Genomic DNA, 17,367 nt, shown 5'->3' on the forward strand with positions numbered 1-17,367 from the left:
CTAGCAATTATTTAGCAGGGCATTTGCTTCTGAACCTACCATCCAAGCACCAGAAACGGGGGAAGGGAGGGCACGGAGACCTCGGGAACAGAGGGGCAGTCCGCGTGTGAGGTTTGAAGAAAATATCGCCAGGAAAACTGTTCAAAGCTGCAGTTTGAAATTTAAAKTTTTTTTTYTTTTGGTTTTGTTTTGAAATCGGGGCTTGAAAGGAAAAGATTGTTTTTGTTTCCYTCTTCAACACAAGCATCAAACGGTATTTTAGCAAGGGATGCATTTCACAACCACAAATCCTTTCCAGGAACGGCATGTTCTCTGTAATATCGAGAAGTAACCTGACACTGAGTTTTAACTCTTCTTAAGCGTCCCTTCGTGTTGCCTGGACTGGTTTAATGCTCCTTATGCGAAACCGCTATTCTTAAAATCTGAATTCTGCATTTAAAACACAGCGCTTCTTTGCTGACTTCTCCAATAATTTCCTCTTATGATTAACAGCGAAAGGCTTCGGTTTAACAGCACGTACTCGGGCGTATTGTTTTAATTCCGCTTTCAACGGAAAATAAATGTGTCTGGGGGAAATTAGGCTTTGAAAACTTTTTTACGAGCCAATAAAACGGAGTATCTGCTCCTCGAGCACTAATTTCTGATTTCGAATTGGAGGGGGGGGAAAGAGGGGGGGRAAATCTTTGCATTTCGTTCATCCCATTGCTCCAACCCGCTCCTTCACCTCCCCCGGTTTGAGCGCGCTGCACAACTCCAAGCCGATGCTACTTGTAACTACTATTTTAAGGATGCTGTGTGCGGGGCGGGCGGAAATAAAAGCCCGTGAGGGCGGTGATTTAGTTTTGCTTTTCTCCCGCGGGAAGCACAGCGGTCTGGGGTCGTTGCCTGCGCGGAGCGGTGTGCCGGGGAGGGGGGGGGTTGCCCCGGGACCCCCACCCCAAAGACTGGAGGGGGGACGGTTTGGGGGCGCTGCCTCCTTCCCTCCCCCTCGCCCCCAGCACACCCCGGCGTGGAAGGAGGGGGAGGGAGATCGAGAAAGTCGCTGCCGCGGGCAGAGCGCGACCGCGCCGGGGCCTCGCCATGGCGCGGCGAGGTCGGTGGGTGCCCGCGGACCTGCCCGGCTGCCGTGGGGGCGGCAGGGAGGCCGGCCCGTGCCTCGGCGGCGGCCGGGACACTCGCGCGTCTTTGTGCGCCGTTATTAGGCGCCCCGGAGGCGAACGGGCACGTTAACCGGAGCCGTTAAACGGCCGCAGTAACGGCTCCCGCCGCCCCTTCCCCTGCACCCCTAGGCGCTGGGACGASGGCAGCTGTGGAGGGAGGGGCCGCCTGTGCGCGCACCACACGCGCTCCTCTGGGGAACTGCCCCACACTTAACGCCGGGGCGTTAGTGCCCTCCATCCCCATCCCCCTCACAGCCCCCCACCGCACTCCTCAGCCTCAGGCCCGCCGCCTCAGGGCGCCGCCGGGGCCCTGCGGCCCTGGAGAGTGGGTCGGGGGGATACTTTCCTCACCACGCCTGTCCCGGCAGGGGACGAGACACAGAGCAGAAACACCCCGTGCATGCACGTAGGGCAAGCAGCRGAGAGATGAGACAGTCTCGCCACGTTTGGGGGTTGTCGCTCTCCGAATCATATCCAAAAAGGAAATTTCAAAATCTTTGGTAGTAATGCTAAGATGCTACTCATAATTATGTCCCTAGATATTCAAAAGGCCTGATTCTTCAAGCTGTTGCAGGTGCCTGTGACCTGCTACAATAATTTGAAGCTCATCATCCTGATGAGAATAAGGAAAGCTAAATACCTGTACTGCCTGTTTGGGCCTCTGTCATTCAAAGTAGCACTCCATGTAGCTCTGGGGCTTGTGCTTGTGATTTTATTCCTATTTCTGCTAACACAGCTTCTGTTAATGAGATGGTGATACCAAGCACATGCATCAATTAGGAAGTTTCCAAAGTGAGTCTTGCTGAAGGTAAAAAAAAAAAATACTTGTCCCCATGTCACACATGAATGCATGAATGAGCCTCGAATACATGGGAGACAAGTTCATGCTGCTGGCACAACCTTGCCTGCCTCCTGACATCCGATTTTTCTCTTGGTTGCTTTTGCAGTTGTCCCTAAAATACAGCAATGTTTGTGCTGGTCTGGTACGCTGTGGGATGTGACTAGAAATGCTTCAAGTTAACTCTGCGCATTCAGTCTGGCTTAAAGGTGCAGGTCAGACTTAGTTGATAGTGGATGTATCACTGCTAATCTGACCATCACTGACAATCTGACTGCGTGTTTTACTGCAAAGAGACCTGTGGTGCATGACACTGAACTAAATATTTGGGGGTGAGGGGGAAACTGGGGGCAGAGGTGTACAAGAGTTGTACAGTTGTATCATTATCATTGCTATATGAGAGCAGAAGTGGGAGAAATAATCTGTTGGTGTCTTTACCATCAGCATTTGTGAAAASGGTTTGGGTTGTTTTTTAGTGTATAACAAGGTCCCACAGCTCTGTGATACCACATTAGAGTGCAGGGAAGGGATGTGTCTGTCTTCTCTGACATTCAAGAAGTACCACAGAAAGAGCTTGCCCTGCGAAGGCTTTTCATCAGTGCTTGCCTCACAGGAATGCCATTCCTCTGTTTCCATACCTGTGCTACTGCTATAATACTAGCAAAAGACTACACATTCATTTGAAAATGTTCAGTCATGATACTCTACTGAGAGACTGCTTAAAGTATATAGTAGATAGAGGCATTTGTTTTTCTTTCTTTAAATCATTTTTTTAATATTTCCCCCAGAAAGAAAAAAGATCCCCATAATAATAGCAAATATTTGTGCAGTAGTAAGATTTTGCAAGAAATCACAAAATCCAGAGATGAAGTGGATTAACTGACTTCATCAAACATGATGTCTTGAGTTTTTGTTGACTGTTAAGGATATACCAGATTTACTGAAAGAACACATGCCATTTGTTCAGTAGCAAATGTAAATATGTCTCTACATTGTACCTATATTAATAAATTATAGGTTATGCCCTCCTTACTGTTTTAACTAGCATGTATTAAAGTGAATATGTGAGAGAGATGTGTAAATGCAAGTTTGCAGACAAATGGCAATGAGTTAGTGCACGTATGTCTTTGTGTCTTTGTGGCTATATTTTCTGCAAACGTGCATGTTTCACAGTATAGGCAGAAGCAGGGAAAATTTAAAGGATATCCCATGTTCCTGTCCTTGTTTTGTTCTTACTGACATAGGTTTGTGTCAAGTTTACCAAAAAACTGCTGCTGTAACACCACATTTGAGGGGTGGAGGAAAAGGATAATAAACTTTTTTTTTTAATTGCCTCCCTGGCTATAAATTAGCACGCATTGGGCTATTTTTTTTTCCTTGAACAAAAGCACAATTGACAGCAAAGCCTAGGGAAAATAGGGAGGGAGCTCTGAGCCCCAAATCTCCCCTGTGTATTGAACCTGAGCAGGAGGAGGCCTTGTCTGTGCCCAGAAGTTGAAGGGCACTGAGAATCACAACAAAGCAATGGGGATTTTTATGTTTCACTGACTGTTTTTGCAGCTGCATCTTCCCCCCTCCTCCTCCCCCATTATTTCATGTGAGAACCAAGTATGAAAATAGTAACTATGCTTTCTCTTGTGCTCCAGCAAATGTGCATAAAACCAATCCAGAAACACCAGAGACCCAAGTCTATTTTTTTGCAAGTTTGTCATAGGCAAATATACAAATTGTTCTTACGTACCCTATTTCACCTTTATTATCGTGAATCTGAAGAAAAGACTGAAGCCCACTGACTGCATTTCTGACTCAATGTGATGGTCTTTGAGTCCCCCGGATTTCCACTGTCATTTGAAAAGGATCTGGCAGAAATTGCTGAACTTTCCAGTTTTCCACCAAGTTGCCTCAACTTTCTCTCCATTCATGCCTTCCATTCAGACCCTAGAATATCTGCTAAACCATGCCCTCCCCTGGTAAAAGCTCATAGAATGGGAATTTTCTTGGGAGCTGACTATGCAAGTTGTTACACTGCGTATAGGGAGAAGCAGGGAAAAAATGAAGGGTGTCCCATTTCACATGTAAGAGAAATGTAAAGATCTGTGCTCAATTCCTGGCCTCATTTCATTCTTACTTATGTGAACTGGTGACGGGTTTACCAAAAAAATGCTAATTGCTGTTAACCCTTAGTAGTGCGGCCAGAAGTAGGTAGATGCAGACCCCATAGGCGCAGCCATAACAGAGAGGTGGCACAAAGGGTGTGGAAGTGCTGGGAGAGAATAGCTGAGAAATGACTGAAGGATGGGGCCGGAGAGGACAGGGGCATGCCTGTCCTCTCATACTCAGCAGTGGAATCATCTGTTGTTCTTAGTGTCTGTAGGCAGAAGGATACTTAATATTTGCTTACTTTGCAGTAAAGGAAAGAGCAAACATCCTAACTATTTGTAAAATAACTGTCTGATTGCAAGACTAGATACACCACAAGATGGGTCACTAAAGGAAAGCAGTGTGGTTCCTTTAGAACAGCATAGATATCCACTGCTACAAAGCCTGAGTGAGGGGGTTGGAAGGAGTGATCCTTGAGGTCTTTTCTAGATTTACGTTTTTATGATACTATAAAATGTGCAGGGATGCAACAAACAAAAAGGAGAAGAGGAGGAACCTAAAAACTTAGAAAAGGAAACTTTCCTTCCTACTACTGTACTTTCTCAAGCTGAGCTTACTACCTTAATCTCCTGCTTAAAAATCTACAGCAACGGGCTGTTTTCCCTCTCAAAAAATGCATTTGATTTTTTCTCTCTGCAAAGGCGGCCTACAACACTGCTATTTGAAGAGGTGAAGAGCCTTAGTATTTTCACATGGGGTCATCCTGACTCTTTCACTTTTCTTCTTATGTCATTGCCTCGAGTTGCAGATTATTGTGGGCTGAAAAACTCAGGCCATGGTTTTCTAAGCAGGCAGGTATCCTGCCTCACCCACAACTCAATCGTCTATGGAAGTGGCCTGCCTCTTGTGTTACTTTTCTTTACCTTTTCTTAGGACCTATGTGTCAAAGACCGTATTCCCTGAATGCATCCAATCTCCCTCCAAGAAGATCAGTCAGCGAAAAAATCCAGTAGATGCTGGAGTTGTAACTGGTCAGTTTTCTCTCTCAAGTTACGGTTTCTAGCAGATACAGAATTCACCTATTTCAGTTATCATGATGCAGGAATGAATCCAGAGTGGCAATTCCTTTATGTTAAAAGTACACTCRTCTTACTGCAGTTAAGGTTCTGAAAATGTTTAGATCCTTTAAACCTTTTTTAGTTTGTATCTTACTTAAAAATAAATTTACCCTAGAGGGACTATCAGTTACAAAAAGAAAATCATTCTCTTCTCATTACAGTACAGAATGGGACCTTTACCCAAATCATAAAACTCCAGTATTTGGTTCAATGTCTTGTTAGCCAAGGCTTTCAGTTACTTTTTGGAATTATTTTAGGTGATCTTTAAGTTAGAGTGCTGCCTGCTGTTACTATTACAATCGTATAAAACGTCTTGTTTGTAGMGCTGCAAAATGCTTTAAAGGCATTAATCGAAGTGAAAAGTCATTGACCAAATTGAAATTTATTTTGTCCAAAACAGTGTCCTGAATATCCAAATGGTAAAAAAACATTTTTCACCATGTACAAATTTAGAATTGTACTTGAAATTAAGTTTCCATATTAAACCCTGCATTGCTGAACCTCCCACTGGCATCCACAGTTTTTCTGAAAAGTGACGTCTTCCCTAGCACTGATGGGATGGGAGTTCTAGTGCAGATATAACCAAATTCTTATTGCTAGTCAGGTATAAGGACTTTATAGCAACATATACCTAAAAAGTAAAAGGAACGTAAGGTGTATGAGGAATAGAGTAGGCAGCCTTCTTGGGTATAGTGAGGATAGATGTTTTTTGTGCTGACACACAAGGGYGGAAACTGTTTTACAAACCTCTATTAAAACAGCATATTGCTGATGTCACAAATTATGTCATTTTTCAGCAAGCTGTTAGGTAGCAGCAGGATACTTAGAAGTCCCAATCTGAGTTCACAGCTTGAGGCCTCATCATCCATTGAAGTCAAGGAAATACTCCACTCCTCTGGCCCTCTGTTTTGCAAATAATATATGAAGAATCAGGATTCCCACAAATGAACTTTCAGGCACTAACTTAAATGAAATAACTATATAATATRTTTGTATATTTATATATGTATATGAACAAGGGGACACGGGTGGGGTGTGCATCACACAAATGCATGGTTGAATTCTGCAGTTTGCCATGAATTTTTCTTTAAACAAACTTTTGCATTCTTCTTGTTATTTGGAATTGATTCTTCATAATCAGTTCTGTGGTCATTTCACACACAGAACCCCCATTGAAGTTAGAGATAGCTGCATAAAAAGGGATACTAAGTATTCCATTTCTTTTTTTAAATTTGTATTTATATATATAGTGCTTATAAAATATCAAAGAGTTCTGATTTAAAAGCATATACATAGGAAGTCATTTATCTATAATGGAACTGAGAAGATTATGAAAAGTAAGAGAAATGTCTAAACACATACTAATTAGTAAAGCAGAACAGCTTGTTGGAGGCTCTTCTTGTCTCCTTGATAAATAATATTTACATATATGTGTGTATTTCCCCTACCCCACTAGAGTGGAATATGCCATCGTGTTCTTCTGACGATGCATGTATACCCAGGAAGCAGCACAGTCTATGTTATAAGACATAAAATACACATTATATGACCAGAGGTTGTGAAAAAAAAACAGGAATTAAATTCAAAGCTAAAGGTGACACACTCATCATTGTATGCTTTTACCCCCCTGTGTATTGGTGTGAGCCAAARATGGAGTGTCAAGCTACAGCTCTGAATTTCCTGACTTTTGCCAGTGTTTTAACATCCCTACATTAACAGGATGAGTGTACTGGCAGGGAGATGGATTAGATGGCCAAACAAGGCTTTTTTATCCCCGGACTTTCTCATTAAAATGATTTCAATATTTTGCTAGTTATTTACAGACATAGTTGGCTGTAACTTCCTCTACTGGGAATGATATTACAGGGTTGGATTAGCTTCTCTTCCATACYATACCCCTGATTTAATTGCTGTTGCAGCTATCCCCCACTATCTGCACAATAAATGCTGTTGCTTACAGAAACATGATTACAGGATTAGAATTATTGGGCCGTCGCCCAGACTAACATGGTGACATAGCATAGCACTGGCACCTTTGAAAACTGCACTGACCTCAGGCATCTGTACATCAAAGGCCACGGCCACAATCTGAGCTTCATTAGCTTTCAAGGCTGAAGTTACAGGAGCACTACTTCCTCAGTCACTAATGGGAAACACTCTACTGCATTTGCTGGTGAGGTGTTAAAAGTTCCTCTTAACATCAGTTACTGAGCTACAGCTTCACTAGTATCCTAGTAAAATAAAAATGACTTGTGGAGTGGGAGCTGAGTTCAAATTGAAAGGCTAAGTTGGACATCCCTTACTTGAGGAAAAGACATTCAAAAGCACAGGGACATTTCAGGAATGAGGACTACAAGGCAAGGCTCACCTTCCCCCTGGGGAAAGCACCCCAAATCCCAGGCTCTGAGCTATAGGGACATTCCCACCACTTCTGAACGCTGAGGGAAGTATTTCATCTGACTGTGCCAATTGTCTAATGACTGARGTATCTGAAAGACACTCAGTTTTTTATTTTTAGGATGTGATGCAGAGGCTTATGCAAACAGGGAGGCTGAGCAGATCTGTGACTCAGCACACGTATCATGGGGTTTGCAACGATGGTGAGAAATCTGTCCCTCTAGTGCCCTGGTTAATCTGCACCTTCAGGGAGGAGACTTGTAAGGAAACGTTTAATCTCATTGAGGGAAAAGCTAGTCAGAGAGAGAACAGTGATGTGGCAAAGCACTAGGGTAGGATCTGATTGAATTTCTCATTCTAGCTTATGCTTCCTTTGTGGAAATGTCTCTTAAACTCTGTATACCTCAGTTCCCCTTTATACAACTGGCACAATAATATATCCTCTCTCATGTCTATTTAGATGATAAATTCTGGGACACARACTACCTCTTACTATGTTTGCACAGTCCTAGCATAATCAGTTGGGGCTTGTAGTCATTACCCTAATTGAATAGTAATATATGAAGAATGAGGAYATATTACCAACTAGCACAGAGAAGCCAACTGGTAGCTAGGTGGTATAAAAGAAACCCAAAGAAAAATTCATGTTTGTCTGTGCGGAAGGGAAGAGAAATACTTATTCCGTAAAAGTATTAGAAATTGGTAAAACATACTCCATCATGGTGAGATTAGAGAACCAGGAACTGGCTTTGTATGAGAACTAAATGTCTGAAAAGCACAGTTTGTATTAAAAGGTCTTCACGAGACCAAAGAAAGATAGAAAAGTAGAACAGTCAGAGGGTTTACACTGAAGGGCTTGTTTTTCTTTCCTCAAACTAGCCTTCTCTGGTGCACTGGCAGTGGAGGTGGGTTGGTTTTGTTGTTTTTTTTTTTTTTTTTTTTTTTTTTTTTTTTTTTTTTCTCCTTTTTGTTTTTGGGGGGGGGGGGGGTGTTTTTTTTTTTTTTTTTTTTTTTTTTTTTTTTTTAACTCATGCTGAATGGAGCAGTTGCCTGTGAGCCTCCAGTCTGGGTCAGCTGGATAAGGTGCTACTGGGGATAAGACTAAGGAATTATGCCTATCTCTGGAGGTAAGCTGCTCCTTCTCTTTGTGAGGTAGGAAACTTCCCATGTGCTCCTTGCAGCTTGAAAATTTACTATGCTCAGGTGTTATTAGGGTCACATGCCAGCACCAAAGTTTTTTTCAGCTTGTGTTTGATAAAGCTCAGACATTTGCTTCAGCTAGGAAGTTTAACTTAATCTCTCATGGGTTTGTTCTGCCTTAAGGAGCTTGCCCATGTCTTCAGAGCTCATTTCAGTTTCAGAAGCTTTAGTTTGGGTTAGGAACTAAGGCAAGATTAGAAACCAGAGTAGGAAGAATTCAGCTGAATTTCAGCTAAGCACCTTTTCACCACAGACAGATTTACAAGAAGGCATTAATTTCCCAGCAAGTTGTCACTGGATTTCATTTTAAATTAAATAACAAGCATTCAAAGAAATGGGGTATTCCTTCTTACACATACATTTTTCATGAATTCCTGATACTTTCTAGGCTTTCCTTTTGCCACATTCACAAAACTGTGAMCCCCCACCTCATGCATTGCAACAACACTCTGACCAGTGACGGTTTGTAAATACTCCCGGAGCCTCTGCTGTTATTGCAGAAATCTGAGCCCTTCAATCTGCAAACTCTGGAAACATGTGAGGTTAGTTAGATGTACCCACTCCTTTGGGCSAGGGCTGCGTGTGGGTTAGAGTAGGGTAAGCAGACACAAGAAGGAATGACAGTGGTATTGCGGTGAATGTGAGAGCTCTGTTCTTCAGAGCTGACATACTGACATACTTTGCAGCAGTCGTTGGTATGCTGCTCCTATTGCAGCTAGTGATTATTTTCCTGTGGATTTCGGGATGCTCAAGGCTCTCTGAGACCACATCCTGAGGGTCCAATCCAATGCCCAGAGAAGGGGCAGGACAGGAGTTTTGTATTGAGGCAAGTCCAGAAAACATGAAGCTTAAAAGATTCAGAAATGCAAATTTCTAAGATCATCGCTAAATAAGAAAATAAAATTAGGGGTRGGGGAAAGAGACTTATCTCTTCTTCTGCCTCACCAGCATGCTTTGACTGAGAACAGGGAGGTGATCTCAGGAACACTCATTCCAGCCTCCTGTTCATAAGTAGCAGGAAGGCCTGTCAAACCTGTCAAACTCCTTGAGCTCCTGGGGTTTACAGACTTCTTTCAGCTACCCCAAGCAAAACCACAATCCCATAAAGAAGCTTTTTCAGTAAAACCTTCTGCCATTTGCCTGAAGCCAACAAATCACTCATTTTTTAAAAAAATCCATTTCTAGCTCGGAGATATCCCTTCCCCCCATGCTCTCTCCTGGTAAAGCCCTGAGCAATGGTCTAGCAGAGGTAGTTTTCTGCAGGAATCCGCCACCACAGTGCATGTCAGAGGCCAAAATCTGCAGTCCTCACAGAGGCCAAAGCCCCACTGACATAAGGAGAGTTTGGCTTGAGTAAGRACTGCAGAAATGACCACCTGCTTTCAGTCTGGGCTCAAAATCGGTGTAGGATGGTTTGCATTCATTGCTGTCCCTTGCTTATTTGCAGCTTCTTCTGAGGCAGTTGACTCCATCTAGTTGCCCTAGTGTGAGTCCCAAGCTATTTGCTGGTTGTTTTGGGGTTCAGTGTAATCTCTATTAGAGTGGGACCAGCTCACACCACCCCAAAGTTAGCTGCTTAGGTTTTGCTTAGAATAGTAGCAAAGAGGATGATGCAGTTACGGGTCCTGAACTTAAAAGCCTGAGACTCAGAGAACTACTGAGTCCCTTTCTAAAGCACTCTAAAGCACTCCTTCCACTTGACAGCACTACCTTAAAGGAARGGATTTCAGAGAGAGATTTAGAAGATCCAGGCTGTTCAGTCCTCCCTCCATCTCCTCATCCTTTCCTTGTGAGTTGSTGTGAAAACAAAAGGTCCCAATTCATTGCCTAGCCCTTGCCCTCATGTTAAACTCATGGGCTGCCAGTGTCCAAACTCACCTCTGTCCCAACACAGAGCCAGCATGTGGCTGATCCAAGACTTCAGTCAGCCACAGCATGAACCACTGCAGTTTTCGAGACCACTGCCAGATTACAGCATCTAATATCATGATAGAGAATAATGTAGCCCCCAAAAGAGGAAGGCAGAGGTGAAGCAGCATCCACTCTGGAAAGCGTTACTGGATTTATGTGACTGGAGTTGCAGGAGTGCATTAGGCCCTGAGTTGTAAACTTGACTGTGGGCTTGTCAGCTATTTTTCAGATTCATTTTGGACTTGTCCCAACCGACATACGACTTTGCCGATTATCTGCCTAGCTGTATGTCAAATCATACTGTTTGATTTATAGGTGGCAGATCTGGTGACGTGATATGTGAGAGGAACAGAATCATGGTCAAAGTCCATCATGATAGAACCATAGCAACACCATAACAGATAAAGCAGCGATTACCCAATGTGAGCAAAAAGTGGCAAGTTCAAGCTGCAATTTATTCACAATATGGGAGACGTACTTTGGCAAGAGTTAAGCACTCATCAATGCATGTATCATAAGGGCAGAAGTATAACAGAAGTCTGCTAACAACACAGTAAATAATAATCTTATGAAGACTTAAACAAAACTGGAAATGTACCCTGAAATGTAGATTTTGGAAGCTGACACTTGGCCTGTGATGCGAGCTGAAATCCTGTTTCTTTATACATCTATTTTAACTCAGTAGGCAAAAATATATCACATTGAAACACTCAAACCGTATTTAAGGTCTAGTTTTCCAAGATGCATTCGTATGAGGTAAAGAGTTTTTTTCTACATCTTTAGGAGTAGCAGAAGACAATGCAGCAGAGCCCGTGATGCACATACTATGCAAAAAAAGAACAGTATGTGGACTATAATAGGCTTGTTCTTCTCTAGAGTGCAAAATACGAAAACAAAACTAAAAGGAGAACACAACATGCTTCCTTGGGATCTAGCACTACTGACTATATAAGTAGGCCTCTTAATAGAGGCAAACAGAAATACCGTGACAGAAAACCTAAGTTTCTCTCCAGTACATTGCTGAAGTTACCATACATTGGGATGTCTCCCTGGGGAAAGGCACAAAATAAACAAAGTTCAGGGTAAAATCCATCCACAAGCATAGATCTTCTCCAAAAGTGGCACATAGCTGTATATATTAAAAAAGCAGATATAATTAATATACTTGATTTTATATGTGTTCATGTATGGAAGAATATGAAAGCATAGACCAACTGACACAAAAATAAAAAATGCATTGACAGAAAATTGTTGTCAGGCTTTAACCTCTTTTATGTTTTGTGCTTTTCTTATTTAAGAACAACTGTTGTAACTCAGGGTGGATAACGGCCCATCAAGCCAAGAATCATATGTGTAAGTGCCTCTATTGGGTGCCTAATGAAACAGGTAAGAGCAGGCCTTGCACACACCGATACTTCAGTCATACTTCAGCAGGCCATTCACTACCTCGACCTGTGAGGTGTAGTGAGACTGTCCCCAGCTCATTGCACTATCTCAGATCACTACACCAACAGTCATTTGTGTTACGGAAGGACCAGATACGCTTTCATTTCCTGCCTTCTATGAAGCAATCTCAGATTTCTGCAGGAATTCCATAGGTGCTGCATTACCAGAATAGCCAAAATTGGGTCTGATTGTGCAACTTCCCACTATTCAAATTACAACCTTTTATTACATAAGTTGATGAAGAAGCCCAAAAGGACTTGTCTGAGAACAAGTTTGACTTCAGACTGAGGTTAGGTGTGCAAAACTATCAGTTAGGACAAACTATCAATTTAACTGTGACCTGAGCAAATAAGATGAGTAGCAACTTAGACACAATAATACAGAAGTCTCGACTTCAGATGTTAATAAGCCACCTTTCTGAGCAGATTCAGGCTTGAAAAGGTATGGGAAAAGGTAAGACGATACATGGGCAAATATCCTCAAGATTTGATTTAAGAGGAAAAATAGCCACTTGATGTTAATGTATAATGTAGGAAAACTGAGGGGCAAAGCATTAGTGAATTAGTTGGGTAGAACAGATCTCAGAACTGTTCACTTTGCCTGTGGAGGAGTTGGTAGGATACACATAACTAGTGTGTGCTCAAGGCAACCATGCTGGCTTATGCTCCACTGGAAAGAGAAGTGTTTGCCACATGGGAGCCAAAAACATTGGCAGGAAAATAACTTTAATTTCCAAACTTGAAAAGGAGTATTGCAAGCAGGAAAACAATAGGGGTAAAAAAAAAAGAAAAAAACATTCACCTGGACTGTCTGATTTTACCTTAAGGCTCTGACCCTGTAATTCTGTGTGTGTTTGGAACAAACTATTTCTTAAAAGAGGTAGAGAGCTTAAAGGCAACTTCTGAACCTCAGGTAGGTCAAGAGTATGTGTGCCCATCACCTGTGGGCTGAGATGAGGACAAATGAACTTGGGACTTGGAAGCTCAAGGCAGGCACATGCCAGTAACCAGCACAGAGACCTGACTGACATTGTATGTGTAGCACGCCTAGGACATGCATGGTGTGAAAAGATGGTGAAAGAAGCCCCAACTTTAACATGCACTCTGCAAATACTGATCCTTCTATATTTCTCTTGTTCAGGACCTTGTGTCAGCCTAGGACGCAGAAGAAAGACAGAAAGGCTTATTTTTATCTAGCCTTTACCRTGAGGAAGACTGATAAAACCTTATCAGATATTTTGGCTCATCCACAGCCATCCACATCTATTGTCATTTGCCTTTTGAGCCTAATGGAAAAAAAATGCACTGGATGCTACATTCATTGTTATTGTTTCAATTTCCTTTTCTCTTATTTATTTCTTTTGCCTCCCAAGAGTCATTTTGAGGTCCCATTACTTCCTGCTGACCAGGAAAGGCTATGAGAACAAATACTTTTAGCCGATTAAAATACACACACTATCACAAGAAGAACACATGGAAGGGGGCAGGGGACTTGCTTAGCAAAGGGTGGCTTAATCTGTGGGACAGAAAGTTGCCAGAATTATGGAAGTAGACATTTATGTCAAGACCTGTTTTAGACTTGATCTCTGAGAGGGACAGGGCTTCTGAATTCCTCCTGTTACTATACTGCAGTTTGAATCTGCAGATACTGAATCAGAGTAGTGTTTCTTTTGGAAGTCAAATAAAAATTTATTTGAAAAATATTCAAGTGATAAACTTTGGCAGTGTGCATTCCTCCTTTCTCTATTGACGGAGGGGCCACTCTGTATTACAGCTGAAAGAGACGTTGCACACAGCAAAAATCTACTCTGCAGTAGAGATGGTAGGTTGACCACCCTCTTGAAGGAAGACAACATCTTCGCTGAAACAATGGACATCATTAATCCCCCATCTCTAGGGCAAATGAACCCGGTGGTCCATGCTTGACCAGGCTACAGCAGATTGTATCTGGTGTATTTGGAAATTTTCCTTTCTAGCATCTGTTAAAAAATTATTAGCAGGTGCTGAAAAATGTGGCCTCCAACCCAGAGATCTGGAGCCAAAATACCAAAGGGGAAAAAGTCAGTTCTTGACAACTGCCTGACTCCAGGGTTCAATGAGCCAGAGAGGCAATCTGCTGCTGTAGGAGATGCCAGATCAGAGAAGGGAGGTAGTAGCACCTCATGCAATTAGTCTGATTTTTCTGAAGCTACAAGTGGCAAGGGCCAGTTCCTTGCCTCGATGAAGTTATAAGCCTGAACTGAAGTTATTATCCCCCCCGAGGTTAAAAAAGAGTTATACCAGCTTGCAGGTGATTTAAAAGGCCAGGCAATCTGTGCACCACCCAGAATACACATCGAGGCAATATGACATTTGYTGTGCAAATGGCACACACCTATGTATATACGCCCCAGTGAACACAGGAGACTAAATTCGTATGTGCTGTGTAATTATATACTCACATATAAAAATGAGCTGATATGGCATAAGTATGCATATACCTATGCCTATACCTATTCCAGCCTCCAGTACAGGATTATTGCATTACTGATAAGTTGACATAAAAATGCCATTTTATAGATTACATCTAAATAGAAGTGAGTGAAAAAAATATTTAATTCTGGCTACAGCCCAAACTATTCATATAATTATTATTTTTATTACTACTGCTACTATCACCATGATTTGGGAGCCCCTTGGTTCTACCCAGGGTACAAATAGCAAGACCAATCCTGACTTCAGACTCAAAATTAACAGGATGAATGAAAGAGGGAGAGCRGCAACCTGATCTATTCAGGCCTATGTAACAGGCTAGTCAGAGCAATGGTTACAGCATTCACCCCTCTTAAACTGCAATTCATTGCTCAAGCCTGGGCCCTCGCTGCCCCTCTGCCAGCATTTTCTACATGTTTTCTTCGAGAASGCGGGGGAAAAATAGCAATTAAAGATGAAACGGAGAGAGAAGCTTTTGTTACRATGAGGGTGCCTCTGCTCGGTATTTGGTGGCAGCGGTGGCCATCAGCAGCAGCATCGCCGGTTCCCCGTGGCGGCCCGGGACGACGGGCGGCCGTGGCAGGCGCGGGGGAGGAGAGGGTGTTGCTGGACAGTTCCCCAGCGACCCCGCGCGCAGCAGCCGCTGCTGCGGCAGTGCAGCAGCGGCACCCGCCTGCTCCGGGCTGAGCAGTGCCACTGGAAGCGGGGGCCAGGTGCGTGCCTCTGGCTCGCTTTCTTTTTTGCTTTGCCTTCCCTTATTATGGTTGTATCTCATACRATTGTGTCCTTTTTTCCGCATCAAAATCAAAATTCTCTCTCTGCTGTTAGCTCTTTGACAGTTCTTCAGGATAGAAGAATTTTTAAAAATCTCTCTGAGGGCAAAAATGCACTTTCAAGTGCTGTTTAGGTGTTTCCCAGCTCTCTTGTTATTTCATGCCTCGGTCTGCTGGGTGCTTTATGAAAAGTGGAAAAAGCCTCTAAAAGTGCTGCTTTTTTTTTTCCTTCATATGCAGACACCAATCTTAAATGAGACACATGCACAGCCCAGGACATCAGGAAGCAGCCCCAGCACGGCTGTGGCTCTGTATGAGCCGTGCTTGCTCTGGGGCTTTCAGAAGGAGGCGTTTTTTGCCACCTCCAGCACTTGGAAGGTGAAATGAAATAACAACAGAGCCTCCCCACCCCAAAAAGAAGCATTTTGAGACGAATGGGCAGAACGCAACGTGAGCCTATCGGGCAAACGGCAGCGAGCGCTCGAGTACTAGAAAAGCTGTTTGCCAGGAGGCCAAATGGTTTGCCTGCAGCTCTGGGAAAAGAGATGTTATTTGGTGCTTGAAACTGTTTAAAGAAAACAACGGCTCACTGCTACATGTCTGCCCAGGATAGTCTGGAGTGCTACACTGTTGTATGATATTTATGCCAACCAAATGGCAGTGGCAGCAAAATACCAGTGAGTAGATTGCGGCGAGCTGCTTGTGCACAGGCATGCCTGCAGGCCTGGCCTTCCCCTRGCTTTGCACRTATTAGTTAACTTATTGAACCCCTWGGAAGGGAGCACCTCGTTYTTATTATCTCCATTTTACAGGTGCCGAGAGCGAGGTTGGAGAGATTTGCCACAAAGGGAGACTGGCGGAGCGGGATTAGTGYTTACAGGGCCCAGCTCTCAGCCCTATGCATACATGGGTCGACTGTGCCTCTTGGAACAGATTCAAGGGAAGATTTTTTTATTTCTCTGACATAGGAGAAAATATACCTTCCGGTTTCTGCTAAGGGAATTACTTCTTCTTGCCAATGCCTTGTTGTTTTGTCTYGAGGGCGGTGTTAGAATTAGCCGAGCTGGAAATCTATACTGTCAACTAAAATGTAATATTGTCCCAAAGAGAGCCAAAATATGATATGCTTTTCATAAGCAGGAATAGGCAAATTTGCAAAATTATGATTAGCAACAAGAAGAATCATTTAGGGAGAAGCCCTTTAAATGACCTTGCTCTGCTTTTGCACAGTGCCCAAATAGCCGCATAAATCAAGAGATTTCCAAGCGTATAACCAAAATGCCCACTTCGGTTTCCACTACCCACAAATACTGCTCTTATTTCGGATTTTTTTCTTCCCAACCAGCCAGCATCAATCCTCCTCTGACTCCTTTTGACGTCAGTACAAGGGTGAACATTTGCTACCCTATTACTGCTTTTCAAAGGCAGAGCGACCACRAAATCTAGTGCTCGGCTCAGGGGGTGACAGCAAGCCCCTGCAGCACGCCAGCACAGCCCCACCGGCCAGTTCGCTTCCCTCGCTGGCGCTTTGAAGAGCGAGCTCACCTCTCAGGAGGGCAGCGAGCCGGCTGTCGYGCGAGGTGAGGTTGGTAGTTCTGCCTGGGCGCTACTGGCGCCCTCCGGGCTGGCTGTGCCGAGGGCCAGTGCTCCTGGGCCGCACCGAGGGAAAGTCACTCTTGGCATCCCTGCTTCTTCCAGTTCCCACATTTCCTAAGCCACCCTTTTAAAACGTAGTCTGGTGTGTGAAGAGAGGGTTAGCCAGCAGTGGGGAGCCATTCGCCTAGTTTTTTAAAATCCTGTCTTAGACCATAGCAGAAATACAAGTCCAAAATTTTGCAATACAGTTTTGAGTCTTAAATGCAATAAATCCGGTTATGATCTTCACAGTCAAAGCTAGACTTGAGGTTTAAATAATCTTTAATTGAAAGATAAAATTGCAGTAGCTGATTCTAT

Source organism: Rhea americana, unplaced genomic scaffold (assembly GCF_003343005.1).
Source record: "Rhea americana isolate MKP2758 unplaced genomic scaffold, rheAme1 scaffold_23, whole genome shotgun sequence".
NCBI lineage: Eukaryota > Metazoa > Chordata > Aves > Rheiformes > Rheidae > Rhea > Rhea americana.